The sequence below is a fragment of the Antechinus flavipes genome, chromosome 3 (genome assembly GCF_016432865.1).
Source record: "Antechinus flavipes isolate AdamAnt ecotype Samford, QLD, Australia chromosome 3, AdamAnt_v2, whole genome shotgun sequence".
NCBI classification, from domain to species: Eukaryota; Metazoa; Chordata; class Mammalia; order Dasyuromorphia; family Dasyuridae; genus Antechinus; species Antechinus flavipes.
Window position 1 is genome coordinate 551,818,607 of NC_067400.1, and position 19,040 is coordinate 551,837,646.

Sequence of the window (19,040 nt, forward strand, 5' to 3'; positions counted from 1 at the left end):
AACTCACATGTGCATAAATGTTTGTGGCAGCCCTTTTGTAGTGGCAAGGAACTGGGTGGATGCCCATCAGTTGGAGAATGGCTGAATAACTTATGGCATATGAATATTATGGAATATTATTGTTCTATAAGAAATGATCAGCAGAATGATTTCAGAGAGGCCTGGAGAGAAATACATGAATTAATGCTAACTGAAATGAGCAGAACCAGATCATTGTATATGACAACAAGACTATATACAATGATCAATTCTATTATGGATATGGCTCTTTTCAACAATAAGCCATTTTCAATATTCTTGTGTTGATGAGAACCATCTACACCCAGAGCAAGGACTGTGGGATTTTAGTGTTGATAATAACATGGCACTTTCACTTTTCTTCTTGTTTGCTTGAATTTTATTTTCTTTCTCATTTTTTCCTTTTTGATCTGATTCTTCTTGCAAGATAATTGTATAAATATGTATGCCTATATTGGATTTACATATATTTTACCATGTTTAATATATATTGGATTACTTGCCATCTAGGAGAGAGGATGGAGGGAAGGGGGAAATTGGAATACAAGGTTTTGCAAGGGTCAATGGTGAAAAATTATCCTTGCATATGTTTTGAAAATAAAAAGCTTCAATAAAAAAATGGCTAAACAAAAATATAGTATAAAAATAATGAAACATTATTGTGCCATAAGAAATGATGAAAGGGAAGGATTCAAAAAAACTTTGAAAGACTTTAATGCAGAATGAAATGAGCAAAACCAGGAAAACCATTTATACACTTTAAATTTTTTGATTAATACCAATGACCAAACAGAATTCCAGAGGACTAGTGAGGAAGATGGCAAGGAAATTTGAAGATTGCTGAAAACAATTGTCTAAATAATTAGTATATGGGAAGACCAGAAAAGTCAGACAGTCAACAATAATTTATTAAGTTCTTACTGTGTGTCAGGTACTATATAGGGATATAAACAAGTGAACAGTACTTACTTTGGGGAAGCTTACATTCCAATGAGATAAGACATCATAAAGAAGAGATAAAAATACGAATGTTAAGGAAAGAGGATGCCAGCCTTTAACCCTAGAGAGGGAGGGAGATATTTTGACCTTAATCTTCTCTATAAATTGGAGGTGAGAAGCAGGCCCTCAGAAGACTGAGCTTCAGGAATAGAGAATATTTCCAAGATGAGAAGTTAGAAGTAGTCCAAGAATGGAGTAAGCTTCCAAGGTGAAAAGGCTCCTATGGCATAGTAGAGAAAAAGTCCTGTAGAGATGAATCAGTAGTCTAGCCAAAAAAAAGGATAAAGGAAGAAAAAAAAGACAGTCTAAAATGTGTCAGGAAGTCTCTTGTTCCTCCTCCCTTTACCCCAGACAAATATTCCTACTTGCATCTACTTTGGGATGGAGTGTCTTTCATAGCCTGAGACCATTCTGTAAATTGCTAGAGAATCCCTTCTCACAAAGCCTGATGTTCAGGCTCAGACTGTTATCTATCTGTCTATCATCCACATCCATGAAGATCCTTTATATATATATTTTTTTTAACATTATATAGACCAATCTCTTTGACGCTGATTCCCAACAGATCCTTTATTCTTTAGTCTCTTGAACCTTCAAAATAACATGCTTGACTCTCAACCCTCTCTAACTTTAGGTGACCTCCTAATAATCAATGAATTATCTGTTTTGTCTTTTATTGTATTCCAGATCTCTTCTGCTTAGCTGAACTCCTTATCCTAATCCCTCCTGACCAGTCCTGTCCTGTTACCACCTGGTATAACAATATGGAGCTTGTCAGGGAAAAATATGTTTTGAGAGGTGATTTGGAAGTTTCTTGGGGTTCTTTTGAGGACTAAGGGAATATTATAACATAAAGATACACTCCCAGAGTTTCTAAATATGCTTTTTGGAGGAGAAGAAAAATATCTTTTATAAGGAATTAACAGAAAAATATTAAACACCAAAATAATGATCAAGACTTGTGAAATCATTATAGAAATATTTGGAAAGAACTTATTAAAACCAATAATGGTGTTTCTCACTTTGGTTTTGATTTCCTTTAAAGAAGCTGAGTTTGAAGCTAAGACAATAAGGGACCTGCAGATCTGACCCTTCAGTGGAATTGTAGGAGGTATTGGGTGAACATGGCTAGCTGGCAGAAAAAAAAAAAAAAAACATTTTAGTCCAGAATCAGAATTAATAAAACAATTACATCTTCTCACAGTAAACAAACTTCCATTGGCTCCATGTTTACATAAAAGAAAATAGGGGAAAAAATGCTCACAGGAACTGTCAACACAGGTTACAAAATTGTGAAGTTATTACTGGCCCTGGTAATGTCCCAGGGAACAAGAGTCACCTATCCTCATATTCTGATGTTAGGGATCACTGATTTCCATGCCCAAAGCGATCTCTTTTATTCAACTAATATTCATGCTGTCCCTGGAAATAGAATGATACTTTATGTTTGATCCCTAGCTAACATGTAGACCTTGGTCAGCAGCTCTCAGTTTAGCAATGTCAAACTGCATCATTGTGGAAAGGAAATATAATGAAGCCTGAGAAATAAGCATGGATCAACTTGCCTATGCTAAAATTCTGGATTTCCTTCTTTAACAAATAATTCTCTGACAGGATCATATTTTTCCACTAAGGAAGAAGCAAAAACTAATCTAAATGAGAGAACATTCAGTCTTTCCTGGTGCATTTACTTTGTTTTGAGCACCCTGTTCCATCTCCCATCTCCATGTGGGATGTCCCCTATGCCTGGAATAAACCTTTGTCTCCTAGAATCCTCTTCCATTCAAATGCCACCAATGCTTGAGGCCATTCTTGACCACCATCTCTAACACTGCTTGTATCTCCTCACCCAAATCTTCTTGTAATAACTTTGTACATATTTATATATAAACACATTACTTCTTGCTATAAAATGTAAGCTACTTAATGTCAGATATTTTCATTTTTATCTTTTTTATCTTTTAATAAACTTTTCTATTTTATTTATTTTATATTTATTACATTTTGTCTTTTTTATTTTTAGAGACAGGGAAAGCATGTCAGTGCATTTTTATGGATTGCCATATTGGAAGCTATTACTTTTTTTTGTGAAATTGTGGAATAGGGAAAGGTATCTGTCAAAAACTTATCGGGACACTGGGTGCAAATCCTCAGTGGACACTAGTATAGAAAGTTTCAGTACTCTAGAGTAGTCATATGGTACTGTTTTCTAGGTGCTAAGAAGTGGAAGTAATTATAGATGGTTTTTAATTGTTACTTTGGATATTTAATAGACAAGTATAGACCTCTTCCCATTCTAGTAACCATTGGTGAATTTCCTCTACCCCTTTTCCTCTTCTCTTCCTTTCATGAGCTCTTTAAGGTTAAATCTAGAGAATCAGGGTGTGATGGTTACAAAGGTCCCTTGAAACTATCCTCAGAGTATCTGTCCTCACAAAGACAATAGTCTTGGGAAACTAGTGGTCAATGACCAATACCTAAGAAAATGTGCAAGCATAACAGAAAAACTACTCAGTGATTTTTGATGGTCACTAAAAGGTCCACATATTCCAAATATCTCTGATTATCCCTAATCCAGTGCCTGAATGACAATGGTGAAATGGTTGGGATGATGAGTTTAAGGTGAAAAAGAAGTAGGCTCAAATTCTGAGTAGTTGTATGACATTTGAAAATCACTTAAGATTACATCTTCAGTTTTCTATAAAATCAAGGCAATAATATTTATTTAACTCCGGAGACTGTGATGAAGACTAAATAAGATCATGTCTGCAAGGTACATTATTCAACTTCAAATTTATATAAATGCTGGTTATTTATCACTATTATTTGGCCAATTCCTCAATTGGAATTTCTAATGAAAGCTGCAATACAGAATCTTAAATTTTTTAGAGTTGGAAGGAATATTAGAAACCATCTTATCTATCCAGCCACTTGATTTTACAAAAGGGGAAAATGATGGTTAGAAAAAGTTGTGATTTTTTTCAAGGTCATACATTTAGTTACAACCTTCTGTTTCTGACTAACCTTGGAATTCTCCAGTGGACGCATTTGTCTACAGCTCCAATTACTCATTTTACTGACCTTACTTGTAAAAAAATGTCATCGTTCCAAATTGCATCAGATACATTAGCATTTCTTAAGCTTTTACTTTTCAAGAGAGAGTTTTTTGTTTTCACATCTTATAATCTAAGGGGGAAAGTCTAGGCCTTATAATCAATTGATCTAAAGCAGTCTTATCACGAATACACTTTTTCCTATATTAAATCCACGCTTCAAAACATTGCATTGGGAGGTCAATAAGTCCCTTTTCTCTGCCTGAAGCTCAGAAGTATTTGCAGCTGATGCAATACCTGCCTTAGCCCTGCCGAACCTGGGGTATGAATAAGAGGAGATTGCTTTGCAGACTGAGATTATTGTTCAGAATATTGAATAATCAGGATTGCTTCTGGGAGGCTCCAGGGCACTTCCTGGGGTTTGGGTTTAGGTAAAATACTGATTCAAAAGGCTTCTGGGAAAAAAAAAGAATTTAGAGAACCTGACTACTTGTAGCATGAGAAGTGGACACAGACGTAGAGGGAGAGGGAAAGGGAGAGAATAAGAAGAGTAAAGAATAAAGAGGGAGGACAAAGGGTGGGGCTTTTTTATCAAAAGCTGGTGTTTGTACTGTAAAATGATATCTAATTCAAAATACATTTAATCAGCACCAATAAAGAAGGCTAAGCTCATTCTGTACTCTCAAGGAGCTTAGTATGAAGAAGCAATATTTATAAAAATAAGCAAGTGCAATATATATATAAGGCAATACAAAATAATTTCAAGAGGAGAGTTCAGACTCCCCTTCCCAATTCCACTTTGTAATTTACTTTTATGTGTTGTCATCCTCCACTAGAAGGTAATGTCTTTGAGGGCAGGACTCTCTTTTCACTTGTCTTATATCTCCAGTGCTTAGTACAGTATCTAACAGAAAAGGAAGTCTTAGAGAATACTTATTGTTGACTTGTTAACAATTATTGGGATAATTTTAAGGAAGTCAGGAATCCTAAGGAGCTATTAGGAGAAAGGAATGCATTTTTCTTATGGTGAACCACATGTACAAGGGCATTAACAGGTATGATGGAATACTGAGAATAAGGAATAGCTAAAAAGGAGAGTGATGTGAAAGAGGGCTAAAGAAGGTAGGTAGGAGCCAGATTGTGGAGGGCTTGAGGTGCCAGGTTGAGAAATTTATATTTTATCACAGAAGTAATAGGAAGTTCTTTAGGGATATGGAATGTGACGGCCAGAACTGTGTTTTATGAATATCAATTAGTCAGCCAACTGGAGGATTGATTAGAGAGGAAGAATTGGAGTTGTGGAAACAAATTTGGAGCCATTGCAAGACTCCAAGAAAATAATATGAAGTCCTAAATAAGAATAGAGGCTGTATGAGTAGACACATGGAAGAGATATTTTAAAAGTAGGATGGACATAACTTGGAAATCACTTGACTGTGGGAGTGAAGGAAAGAGTTAGAGATGATGGTAAGGGGGAATGACAGGATAGCAATATAATCAAGAGGTAAAGGAAAGGTTAGAAAAGTGAAAGGATGGGATTAAACTCTATTTTGGATATATCAGGTTCAAAATAGCTATGGGATATTCAGGTAAGTATGTCCAAGAAATGAGCCTTCATCTCCTAGTTTTCTGACTTGTTTGTTATAAAAAGAAAAGACATTTCTGTGTGTCTAGGTTCACAATCATGGAAATATAATAACTCATAATGTTTCAAGTTATCTACAAAGGTTCTTAACCTTTTTTGGATTATGGATCCTTTTGCCAGTCTCTGGTATTAGTGAACCTTTCCTCAGAATAATATTTTAAAATGATCATAATTCAATTCAAATGATCACAAAGGAAAGCAATTATATTAAAATTTAGCTACCGAAATATTTTTAAAACTAGAAGATTGATCCCAGACTAAAAATTTCTGTTCTAAACAATCGTTTTACTTAGCTAAGCTTAGATAAGCATCTGTCTTCATTTAAAGATTTTCTGTTAATAACATTTTTTATCCTAAACTTTGTGAAGTCTTTCATTCACTCAGAAGAAGCTTTCTTTATATAGTTCAGCAGAATCCAGATAAAGAAATAGCCCACACAGGAGGGTTTATTAAATAGAATTTAACAAACTTGATTGGTATTCACAAGGGAATAGCTGCTAGCAAGAACAGTGTTGGTGTTCAGCCCTTGTGCTATCAATAGGTAGTACGGTTAAAGAAGAAAATCACAGTCTAGAGCTCCTCTAGACTCAAAATTACTTTAACTTTTAGGCAAAAAATCAGAATGACACCAAAAGGAATCTACTCTATAATTTGTAGGACCAGTAAAGTGAGGATATTTTCTAAATTACCTAATAAGGATTGAGGAATGAGGGACAGAGACATAAGAAAATTAACCCTAATAGTATCAATCCAGCAAAAGATGGAAGGAGATTATTGTCCAGTGTCTGGGTTAATTAGCTTTAGAGTACACATATCACAGAGGGGAAAGATATGCCAGTTAAACCAGTTTTCATTGGTCAATACTTTACATGTAAAATTAATCTCACCAGATTCAGGCCATGCTTATGTCAAATTATGAAGCAGATAAATCTTGCTTTCAGTGTTCTATCCCATTTTGTGTCTTTTCTTCTTTTGCCAGGTACCCAATGCTCTCCACCACTTTCCAGCTACCCTCAATGTCTCATGGCTTAACTTTTATTAAGCTTTCAATTCAATCAAACCCTGATCTGAACACAAAAGAACTAGTTATGATGGCAATAGGAGGTGATTTCAAAGTAGTTAGTGGTTCTGATGTTGGTTTGGTAGAAAAAGATGAACTCGAAGGCCAGGAATGTCTACACCCAAATCTTAATAGTGACTAATTATTTGACTATAAGCAAATCACTTGCATTTCTTTGAGAACCAATTTCTTCATCTGTAAAATTCAAATTATAATGCAAATTATAATGTATAATGTATATTACAAGGTTCTTGTGAAGAAAATGGTTTGTAAATCTTAAAAACACTGTGTACATGTGAATTATTATGATGCTGGTGGTAACCAACAGAGATTGATGAACCAACAATCTTTTTCCAACAGGTACCCTTCTTTGTTCCATGCCTCTGGCATGCAGCAGCCTCTAGTGGCTGCAGCATGGTAAATAACAGGAAAAATTAAAATGCCCTCAATTAATTAAACTATTTCATACCTATTCCTTGTTGAAAAACGAGAAAACATTGGAGAAAAAAGAAAAGCCTGAATCATTTGAAATGTTTCTAATCAGAGTTAAACTTACTTCCACCTATGATTTTCTGTTTCTATTCAAATTTATTTAGATAATAAATTGTCTACAAGTTAAACCACAAGCAAAATTTGGCTTAATGGAAATAAGTTTAACTTAGGTCTTCCATCTTGAGGCAATCTTTCTTAATATATTACTTACTTTTGAAAATGATATAGGAGAGTGAAAGAAAGAGAATGGAAGGAAAGAAATGATGAGAGACAGGTAGGCTTCCTCTTTAGATTGGCCTTCACAGAGTATCTATGAAATAGAAACTATTTTCTAGGATCAAAAAGCTCTAGTCAGATCCTTGGAAATCAATTTGTGCTCATAGTAGACTCATAGTACACCAGTCAATAAAGTAAGATGTCAATTCATTAATTTATAGTGGGAGATAAGAGCTAGATATCTTCTGAATATCATCTTCTTCTGGATATCTGCATGGGGCTTACCCTTCTGGTGGGTGAGTTTATTATAAAAAACCAAATGCATTAAATATATATACATATATTGTATCTAACTTATACTTTAACATATTTAACATGTATGGGATTACCTACCATCTAAAGGAGGGGGTGGAAGGGAGGAGGGAAAAGTCGAAACAGAAGTTTTTGCAAGGGTCAATGTTGAAAAATTATCCATGCATATGTTTTGTATATAAAAAGCTATAATAGAAAACTGCAAAAATTTTAAAAATTAAAAATAATAAAGAAAACCAATACATATCATCAGTATGATGAGCACAGAATTAGAATTAAGAAAATTGGGATTTTTTTCCATTTTTAACATTTTTATTTAAAGTTTTGAGTTACCCTTCCCCCTCGCTGAGATGGCAGGCAGTCAGATAGGAAGGAAGAAAAGAAGGAAAGAAGGAAGGAAGGAAAGAAGGAAGGAAGGAAGGAAGGAAGAAGGAAGGAAGGAAGGAAGGAAGGAAGGAAGGAAGGAAGGAAGGAAGGAAGGAAGGAAGGAAGGAAGGAAGGAAGGAAGGAAGGGGAAAAGGGAAGGAAGGAAGGAAAAGAGAGAGGGAAGGAGGAGAAAGAGGGACAAGTAGGGAGGGGAGAGAGAGGGAGGGAAAAGAAAAGAAAGAAGAAATGAAGGAAGGAAGGGGAGAGAGAGACAGAAACAAAGACAAGGAAAGTGGAAAAACAGCATGCTTCAGTCTGTATTCAAACAATAATAGTTCTTTCTCTGAAGATGAAATTCATCATTAGTTCTTTGGACTTGTCTTAGATCATTGTACTGCTGAGAATAGCTAAGTCATTCATAGTTCATCAAATAATATTGCTGTTCCTTGTACAAAATTCTGGTTTTACTTACTTCATATAGCTTTCCAGGTCGTTCTAAAATCATGCTACATTTCCTATAGCACAATAATATTCCATCACAATCATATACCTCAGCTTGTTTTTCTATTTCCCAATTAAGTAGCATCCCTTCAATTTCCAATTCTTAGCCACCACAAAAAAAGAGCTACTATAAACATTTTGGTACAAATAGGTCCTTTTCCATTCTTGGAGGTCTTTAGGCTATAGATTTAGCAGTGGTATTGCTGGATTAAAGGGTATCCACAGTTTTATACTGTGGAATTTCAATAAATTGCTCTCCAGAATAATTGGATCAGTTCTCAGCTCCACCAACAGGTTAGTGACCCAATTTTCCCCCACTCCCTCCAACAAAACTGAATGTTCTTAGGTGGGTTTTTTGGAAGCAATTGGGATTAAGCGACTTGCCCGGGGTCACATGACTAGTAAGTGTTAGGTATTTAAGGCTGAATTGTAAATCAGATCCTCCTGACTCTAGGGCCAGTGCTTTATCCACTGCACAATCTAGCTGCCTCCAAAGTTAGATGTTTTTAAGGAATACTTCCATCAAATTAGAGTAGCTTCATCATTATTTTTCTCCACTTAGCAAATATTGTCACCTAGGTAACTATAATATGTCATCAGAATCAGAGTACCCTTTCTTCTAGAAAGGACTAGAAACATACTAACAGAATTCTCATTCCTTTACTCTCTTTTTCCAAGCACCATATATATATATGAAGACACAATCAACTGGCCAAAGCAGCCCATCCATATTCATTATATGGGTTCTTCAATCCTCTATAAACTAGTTTATAGTATATAAACTTATCATGTTTAATTTTAAACCCTAAAACCTTTCAACAATCATCTAAAGAGAACCTTAGTTTAGTATATATTAGTATATTGGCTTAGTTTTGAAATGTATTGTTATCAATGTTTTATTTGTATTTGTAATTTTTTGTTAAATATTTCTCATTTAATCTACCTCCATCAGTACTCAGGACCACATGCAAGGGTGGTTGCTGAGTAACACAGTGTTTAGAGTATTGAACTTGGGTTCAGGAAAATCTGAGGTAAGATCCTGCCTCAGACATTTACTAGATGTGTGACCCATGGGCATATCACTTAATATCTCTCAGTCTCATTTTCCTCATCTATAAAATCAGGATTTTAGTAGCATCTATTCATGGTATTGTTCTGAGTATCAAATGAGATCTAATAAAACCTGAAACCCACATATATGGTCCTGAGTACTGATGGAGCTAGATTAAATGAGAAATATTTAACAAAAAATTACAAATATAAATAAAACATTGATAACATTTCAAAACTAAGCCAATATACTAATATATACTAAACTAAGGTTCTCTTTAGAGATGATTGTGATGGAATATTATTGTGCTGTAAGATATGTAGTATGATTGTGATGGAATATTATTGTGCTGTAAGATATGTAGCATGATTTTAGAATGATCTGGAAAGATATATAAGAACTGATGCAAAGTGAAGTAAGCAGAACCAGAATTTTGTACAAGGAATAGCAATATTATTTGATGAACTGTGAATGACTTAGCTATTCTCAGCAGTACAATGATCTAAGACAAGTCCAAAGAACTAATGATGAATTTCATCTTCAGAGAAAGAACTATTATTGTATTATTGTCCAAGTCAAATAGACTTGGGTTCCACTAAAGAGACATCCTAAAATATAGCATGTGTAAATTGCCTTCAGATCTGAAATTGTTTAGTATTGGGTTTTATGGATAATTGTGTATGCCTTATCTTCATTTACTCTATAATCTCTGAGAAGACAAGGACTGAGTATTGTTAGCCATAATAGAACTCTAAAAAATTGATTACCATAAATACAATATCAAACATTGGGAACCTAACAAATAAACTAGCTAGCCTTGAGAAAATACAAGTTTCACTTATATCTACAAATCATGTTATTCAAACATAGCAACTCATCCTAATCTTCATTATATGCTTTTAATTGTTATATTATGATTACATATAATTATATATAATCATTATTCTTTTTAATTAAAACATTATATATAGCATCTCCATTTCTTTTCAATATATGGAGTTTCTATCGCCTTTTACCCAATGACATTGAGTCTCCAGAGAACATGAAACTTGCTCAGCCTAAAACCTGTTTTAAGTTGATTATTTCCACAGCTATAACTTTCAGAAAACACATGTGAGTTGGAACAATCTAACAACCTTCTTTATCAAGGAACATTTTCTGTCCATAACTTTTAAGATGGTGATTCTTAAATTATCTATCCTTAATCTATTTCCCAAGTCAGTTGTTTTTCCTATCAGATATTTCATATTTTATTCTATTTTTTTGTCTTTTGAGTTTGTATTATTCTTCTTGATATCTTCTTGAGTACTTAGCTTCCATTTGGCCAATTCTAGTTTTCAAGGAATTATTTTCTTTTAAGATTTTATACTTCTTTTACTAAACTATTAATTCTCCTTTCATAACTTTTCTTTGGAAGTTCTATTTTCTTTTCTCATTTTTCCATTTTTTCTTCTTCTACACCTTCTATTTGGTTTTTAGAATCATTTTAATCTTTTTCTTTAGCTCTTCCTTTAATTCTTCCAAAAATTTTTGTTGGGTTTGTGTACCCATTTACAATTTTCCTTTGAACCTTTGTTTTTATTTGTTTTCATGACATTGTCTTCTTTTGTGTCCAAGTTTTCAGCTTTCCTGGCACCAAAGTAATATCCCTTTTTATGTGCTCATTCTTCCAGCCTACCTCTTGTCTTTAGTGTTGGTCACTGTTCACTACTGGAGTAGATGGAGTGATTATGCTACTTTCACAGCTCAGTCTGGATGACAAGTTTTTAATGCTTCCAAGATTTTATGTTTATAAGGAGATGTCTATTTGTTGTCCTCTTCATCTGAGCTCTGCAAGTTTCTCCCCAGATTTTGGGTCTGTTTATTTTCATGTAGCCAAGTTTCAGTAAACAATTACTAGTCATAGTCACTGAGACCAATGAGAAGTTCTACAAATTCAGAGTGACTGAACTGCTGATTCCCCTTTGATCGTTGTCTTCTGTATTGGTTTTTCTACCTCAGGCTTTTTTCTGGGTTAAAGTTAGAACTGACTCAGCCCTCCACTTCTGTGCTTAGAGCGGCAAGTTAAATTTTTACAATTGTTTTGTATCTGCTCTTCTCTGTTTTTTATCTCTGGCAGAGAATTGGGTAATATATGGCATAGCTTCCATATGGCACTCACTCTTTTTCCCAATTCTAGTTTAGGTGTCCCTTAGGACTGCCCTGGTATTCTATGTCTGTTCCTTTTTCATCCTTGGGCACTGAACATGTTCCTTCTTCCATCACTACTGCTGCTGCTGTCACTTCATTTCACATCTAATAAGCCCTCTTTCTAGTGTTCTCAAGCTTCTCTATCTTTCTAAGCTGCTCTAGGCTAGTATAATGATTCATTTTTCCTGTCTTTCTCATTCAGCATTCAGTTTGACTCATTTTCTAGACTGTTGTGGAAGAGTTGTGGAGGGACAACTAAGCAAGAATGCTGACTGTCACTTCACCATATTGACTCCCCAACCCTCAACCTTTTGCTGTCCAATGACTTGCAAAGACATCTCCAGCTTCCTTCTATCCTGGAGGATTACCATCACGAGATATTCTTATATGATCTAAGAAAAATCTATATACAAACTAAAAACTAGCATTTATATAACATTTTGAGGTTTGTAAAGTTCTTTACAAATATTATTGCATTTATTCTTACAGCAACCCTGGAGAGAGAAGCTATTATTGTCTCTATTTTACCAATGAGGAAATAGAGACATAAAAACATCAAAATAAGTTGCCTGGTGTCACATAGCTAATAAGTGTCAAGCTGGATTTAAACACAGGCCTTTCTGACTCTAAACATCCACTGTGCCATTTAGCTAGCCAACTAATTCTGAAAGATTAGTTCTCAAGGATCTCTTGAATTATCAAATAACTTCTCAAAGCATGAAGTATTCACTTCATAATCTCCATAAATCTCATAAGCCTTCATAACTCTCCATAATCATGTTTGTGGAAAAACATCTATTGTTTCCTAGGAAATGTCTATTCTTTTACATAGCCTTATATCTATGACAGGGTCAAGTAGTGACCCAGTGGATACAGCACTGGACTTGGAAATCAGGAAGACATTTTTATGAGTTCACATTTCAGACACTAATTAGCTATGTGACCCAGGCAAGTCACTTAACCCTATTTGTCTCAGTTCCTCATCTATAAAATGAGCTGAAGAAGAAAATGGCAAACTATTCCAGTATCTTTGCCAAAAACAAAACAAAACAAAACAAAACAAAAAAAAAAAAAAAAAAAAAACCTCACATAGAGTCATAAAGAGTCAGACATGACTAACATAATTGAACAACAAGAGGAACACATCCTTGAGATGGTATGTTATGCTAGAAAGTACACTGGCTTTGTAGTCAGAAGTCTGGTCTTGAAACCTGGCTCTGCCAGTTACTACTTTTATGACATTATGTGGGCCATTTAATCCATCTGGACTTTAATTTCCTTATTTGTAAAAACAAGCAGGTCAGCTTACTGCTTCCTATAATTCTTTCCAATTATGAATCTTTGTAAGACACATCAAAAAATCCATTTTCTTTACTTTGTTAGGGATTATTTTACTTCCAAAATATAAATATTTCATCTACTTCTATATTCCTTCCAACTAATAGATGTCATAGCATGTTAGGATTCTTACAAGGTGCTAAGTCAGTTATCTAATTTATCATGGTACTTAACAATTCTCTAGTTCACTAACGTACTTAATACTTATTAGAGTTCTACAAGATTCACATCTTTAAGAGAGCATATATAAGCTAGGAGCCTCAACTAGGATTCAGTCCAGTTCAGTTAGAAAGGACAAGCCCACTCTCGGAGGCAGAGACAGATTCATTCTATTTTCCACCTTTGTGATGGCTGGAGGCTGAAGTACAAATCTTTGGATTTGGAGACATTCGGAGGGAGCTACAGACAGAAGCTGGCAGAGGCAAAGGACTACAGGCAAGATCCGGAAGGCTCCCAGAAAACTAACCAAGCCCCAAGTGAAGGAGATAAGATTTTGAAGGAGACAATAAAGGATTTGGACTTTAACTCCTGGCTGTATTTGAGGTGATTATTATACTGAACAGAAAGGAAGGCTGCCTCGAGAAGCCCCCCAAGAAATCTGCTCCCAGAGAACATTACATTTTAGAGAAGAACATTACAATAGCATATCAGACCAACTGCACTTTTCTGTTAGTCCTATTTGGCCACATTAAACTGATAAAATGTACAAATTTCCTTAAGTTCTAAAGGGATTGTTTCATTATCATGTAGTATTCTATCTGTAGTGTTCGGATTGGTTTTCTGGAGGTCTTGGAGCAGCCTTCCTTTCAGCAAAGTAATCACCACAAAAATACCCAGAGATAAAGTCCAAAGTCTTTATTGTCTTCTTGCCTGGGGCTCAGGCTAGTTTTCTAGAGGCCCTTCAGACTGGTCTCTGTGGGGGAAGCAGGAGGACAGGCCAGCCACCAGGGTGGTATGAGATGGAGTAAATATGTCTGTCTGAGTTTGTCCCAGCTTATATGCTCTATTATAATTACATTATCATAGGTGTGAATCTTGTAGAATAGATGTCAATCTTGTAGAACCATATTAAGTACTTAGTATATGTACTGAACTAGAAAACTGTTAATCACCATGCTAAACTTGCTAACCATTGTACTTAGCACCTTGTAAGAATCCTTGTTTCAAGTACAGAGTTCTGTCCTATAACAACTACCAATTTAATAAAAACTTGATTCATTCTTTAAAATGATTCCAAAAGTGAAATAAATTATACACATCAGAAATATGAGCAGTAATTTGTATGTATTTGGTCTCATTCTGTGAGTTCACTCCAGTGCACACTCCAGTGCACCCTCCAATGCAGATCAGCAACTATTGTACAATTTATAGTCTTAAAGTCACCTAGGCCACTGAGAATTAAATGATCTAACTAATTCATCTGTCAGTATATGTCAGAGATGAGATCTGAAGCCAGCTCTGTGGAACCTATTCTCTATTTACTATACATTTTTGCTTTACTTGAATCATGCCTTGAAATGTTTAATAATTTGCCATGACAAAGGTAAATTGTTTTTTAATAGAGTAAACTCTTCAATAATCATTGGGTTTTTTGTCATCATTATATAACAGATTTAAACACATATATTCTCTTTCCTTATCTGCTCATGGAGTTTACTTATTTTAATGATTTCATGAATTTAGGGTAAAGAACTAAAAAAAAGAAAGTTATAAAATGTCTCAAGTTGCTCACTAACAAAATAATTCAAAATATCATTTCTTTCTAATGAAGATTTATTAAAATCTACTATAACCACTATCCATAGCTAAATATTAACATATAGGCTTGGTTTAACATTTGTTTTTTTTCTTTATTATTCTTGTCCTTTATTAAATTGAACTTGAATAGACTCACAAAGAGTAAGGTAAAAATGACACTTAAGTTTTTCATCCATATTTTCATTTCTGTCCATTTTGTCCAGATGACTCTGGTTTGGGAGTTGCAGGTATTGATTCATTCAACAAAAATTTAGAGTACTTATTTTGGGCAAAGAAGACACTGTGCTAGTTCCTGAGTGTATGAAGACAAAAATAAAGCAATTTGTGCCCTTGTTCCTAAGGGAAGAAGGAAGAAGCAAAGCACTAATAACTAAGTTGGGGGAGAGAGATTTGGGAGGAGGCAATATTTAAATCATATTAAAAAGAGAAAAGGATACTTATATGAGGTCTCTTCCAGGCATTGAAAGTAATTTGTGCAAAAACAGTGAAGCAGAAGATGTAACATTGAGTTTAGGAAGCTAATTATCCTTTATGGTCAGATGTGGAGCTAGTGCAAGGTAATAGTATTAAACAAAACTGGAAAGGGAGAGTGGAACCTTAAATGCCTGGCAGAGGGATTTGTATTCTCTCCTATAGGGAATGAGGATACAGCCTTAAGTTTTAGAGCATAGGAGTGACATGGACAAACCTTTGCCTTAGGAAGATAATTTTTAAAATTCGATAGAAGCAGGATTGTAGAGGAGAGTGACAGGAAGTAAAGAGACCAGTTAGGAAGCTATCGAAGCTTCCAGTTAGAAGAGGGTTAGTGCCAGAGTTATGACTGTGGTTTGTTAGAAAGGAAAGAGATGTGAAAAATATCATTAGGGTAGGAGCAAAAAGACTTTGAGAACTGATTAGTTATGGGAAGTGAGGGAGAAGGGAAGAATCAAAACTGGTAGTAGTACCCTCAACAAAATTAGAAGTGGTAATATTTAGAAGGTAGACGCAGTGAATTCCGTTTAGTACATGTTAAGTTTAAGATGCCTACAAGACATCCACAAAAAAATAGTATGTAGTTGATGATGATTGTTGTTGTTGAACTATGTCCAAATCCCCAAGATCCCATTTGTAATTTTCTTGATAAATATTCTGGAGTAGTTTGTCATTTTCATCTCCAGTGTATTTTTACAAATGAGGAATTGAAGCAAACAGGTAAATAAACTTGAACAGTCAATGCCTAAAACTAGATTTAAACTAGAAACTTCCTGGTTCCAAGCCTATTGTGGTATCTAGTTGCCCTGTAGTTGATGGTGAGAACCTAGAATTCAGGAGAAAGATTGGAAATGGATATATTAATAGAAATTATACTTGAAATCAAAGGAACTGATGAGATTGCCAAGAGAAAAAAATATATACAAGAGTGCTTAAGAGAGAGCCCAGGGGAACACCAAGCCTAAGGGATAAAAATGGATGGTGATGTCCTCATTTCTGCAGCACATGTATTAAAATTGGAATGATACAGATTAGCATGGTTCTTGCACAAGGATAACATGCAAATTCATGAAGCATTCCATATTTTTAGTAATTCCCCAATTGACAAATGGTCAAAGGATATGAACAGACAATTTTCAGGTGAAAAAATTAAAGTCATCTATAGTAATGTGAAAAAAAATGCCCTAAATCACTATTGAGTAGAGAAATGAAAATTAAAATAACTCTGATGTACCACTGCACATCTTTCAGATTGACTTAGATGACAGAAAAGATAATGGCAAATGTTTCAGGGGATGTGGGAAAACTGGGACACTAATACACTGTTGTGGAGTGGTAGAATGATCCAGCCATTCTGGAAAGCAATTTGGAACTACGGCCAAAAGGCTCTAAAACTGTCCATGCTCTTTGACCCCGCAGTGCCAGTACTGGGTCTGTATCCCAAGGAAATCATAAAGGAGGGAAAAGTTCCCACATGTGCAAAAATATTTATAGCAGCTCTTTTTGTGGGAGCAAAGAATTGGAAAATGAGTAAATGCCCATCAATTGGAGAATGGCTGATTAAGTTGTGGTATATGAAGGTAAGGAATTATTATTGTTCTAAAAAAAATTACAAATAGGCTGATTTTAGAAAGGCCTGGAAAGATTTACATGAACTGATGCTGAGTGAAACAAACAGAACCAGGAAGACATTGTACATAGTAGCAGCGAGATTGTGTGATGATTAACTATGAAAGACTTGGTTCTTCTCAGTGCTTCGGTGATACAAGGTAATCTCAATAAATTCTGGATAGAAAACGCCATCTACATCCAGAAAGAAAACCATGGAGATTGAATGTAAATCAACATATATGCTATGTTCACTTCTTTTTCATGTTTTTTTTTCTTTTACATGTTTTTCCCTTTTGTTCTGATTTTTCTCTCCTAATATGATTCATAAAGAAATATGTATTTTAAAGAATTAATATACATTTATAGTCTGAAAAAATAAAGCAATTAATAAAAAATAAAGCATTAAAAATGGATCGTGATACAACAAAGGTCAGGAATGAAGAGACATTGATGTGTCAACAAAGGCAAAAGAGAAAAAAACTGTTTTAAGAGGAAAGTGTGTTCAACAATATTAAAAGCTTCATAGAGGCCAAGGAAATAGCAGTTTCAGTAGAATTGTCAGGCAAAAGCCAGAATGCAAGGGATCAGGAAGGTAGGAGGTGATGAGGAAGAATGCCAACAATTCTTACAATGAACAATTCAATTTTACAATGAACAGAAGAGATATAGTATAATGATTTTGAGTAGATGGCAAGGTAAAATGAAGGGTTTTTTTTTTAATGATGGAAAACTAAGTATGTTCTCTAAGCAATGAGATAGAACGAACATTAAATGTGAAAGAAACAGGAGGTAGCAATTTCTGGAAGAATAAAAAGAGAAGGAGACTGAGGATACAGGCACAACAATTGATCTTAGCAGGAAGACATTTCTTCCCTAGAGACTGGAATAAATAACAAAAGGCTGTTTAAAACTGCAGAAGAGTTTTAAGGTTGAGGCAAGAAAAAGATGGAACTCACAGTACATTGGCCTTTATTCTATGAGTAAAATAGTGAGGTAAGGACATGGGAGCCTAAGGAAAGAAAAGAAAGTTTGGAATATCTCCTAAGGGGAATAATATAGCAAACCAATCAAATCAATAAAAATTTACCATTCAGCAGCCAAAGCCCATTTGAGGTTAATTTGCCTGAATTTGTAGAGGATAAAGCTGTCACAGTAACATGACTTCCTCTAGTGGGAAGCAATAGAAGTAGAGAAGATTAATAGTAAGGACAATATAGGAATGAGTATTTGCAAAGTGTGAATAATGGTAGGACAAGGGAGCAGGGAAATTAAGATGGACTCAAGAGGGTTTAGTTGAGCAAATAAACTACAGGGTCAAATAAAATAAGGATGGAAAAAGATAGCCAGAAAAGAGACGGTAGCCTGGGAGAACATGGAGGAACTAGAGATTGTGGTAAGGGAAAATAATGGATTTAAGAAGAGGGAAGCATAGGTAGGTAAAGAAAGGAAAAGTGATTATCATTAAGTAGAGGAAGGTCAGAATTAAAAATCATAAAAGTGACATTTTTATCTGGGTAATGATGAGCTCTAAGGTGTGGCTTACCTGTGGGTGGTTGAGATTGAGCATAAAACCTGAGAAGATACAAGAACTGGGAGGTCAAACTCTTTGCGGGGAAATTGAAGTTCCATGTATGAGGGAAAATTTAAGGTTAAACAGAAAAACTGACCCAGTTTTTGGCTCTTTGAGAAAGGAGGGACAATAACCTGGAGACCAGCAAATCACAGCAACAAGGATTTGAATTAGATGATAATTGATGAATGAAGTGAATCTCAAAGAATGTCATGGTACCAAGGAGAGTCTGATGGTGAGGACTGAGGACTTTGTCAACTCTTCTTTCTGACCCAGTATATCAGAGAATATGAGAAAAATGGGAACTACCTTAGAAAGTCATGTGTCTCTCACAGAAAGAACCTGATTTTCAAGAGTGTAAAAAGAAAAGATTGAAGATAATGGAAAGT

General features: G+C 34.8%; 1 non-coding gene across 1 annotated transcript; it reads left to right on the top strand.

Moving 5' to 3' along the window:
* Positions 1-16,456: 16,456 nt before the first annotated feature.
* LOC127558443 (U6 spliceosomal RNA) lies at positions 16,457-16,558 on the top strand. The gene has a single exon (XR_007952833.1). It is a non-coding gene; the product is annotated as a U6 spliceosomal RNA (small nuclear RNA).
* Positions 16,559-19,040: the final 2,482 nt, after the last annotated feature.